Genomic DNA, 426 nt, shown 5'->3' with positions numbered 1-426 from the left:
AGCAAAACTACAAGCTAACCTTAGCAAAACTACAAGCTAACCTTAGCGAAACTACAAGCTAACCTTAGCCAAACTAAGAGGCTAACCTTAGCAAAACTACAAGCTAACCTTAGCAAAACCACAAGCTAACCTTAGCAAAACCACAAGCTAACCTTAGCAAAACTACAAGCTAACCTTAGCAAAACTACAAGCTAACCTTTGCAAAACTACAAGCTAACCTTAGCAAAACCACAAGCTAACCTTAGCAAAACCACAAGCTAACATTAGCAAAACTACAAGCTAACCTTAGCAAAACTACAAGCTAACCTTAGCAAAACTAAGAGGCTAACCGTAGCCAAACTACAAGCTAACATTAGCATAGCAAAACCACAAGCTAACCTTTGCAAAACCACAAGCTAACCTTAGCAAAACTAAGAGGCTAACCTT

General features: G+C 38.7%; 2 protein-coding genes across 2 annotated transcripts in view; one reads left to right on the top strand and one right to left on the bottom strand.

The window, feature by feature from the left end:
• The window catches only part of LOC119428937 (dTDP-D-glucose 4,6-dehydratase), an 11339-nt gene that overhangs the window by 5245 nt on the left and 5668 nt on the right, over nt 1–426 (bottom strand). The gene's annotated exons all lie outside the window — the stretch shown is intronic.
• The window catches only part of gpr180 (G protein-coupled receptor 180), a 6497-nt gene that overhangs the window by 2170 nt on the left and 3901 nt on the right, over nt 1–426 (top strand). The gene's annotated exons all lie outside the window — the stretch shown is intronic.

Source organism: Nematolebias whitei, chromosome 23 (assembly GCF_014905685.2).
Source record: "Nematolebias whitei isolate Nwh7 chromosome 23, NemWhi1, whole genome shotgun sequence".
In the NCBI taxonomy this organism is placed as follows: Eukaryota; Metazoa; Chordata; class Actinopteri; order Cyprinodontiformes; family Rivulidae; genus Nematolebias; species Nematolebias whitei.
This window is presented reverse-complemented; position numbering and strand designations above follow the sequence as displayed.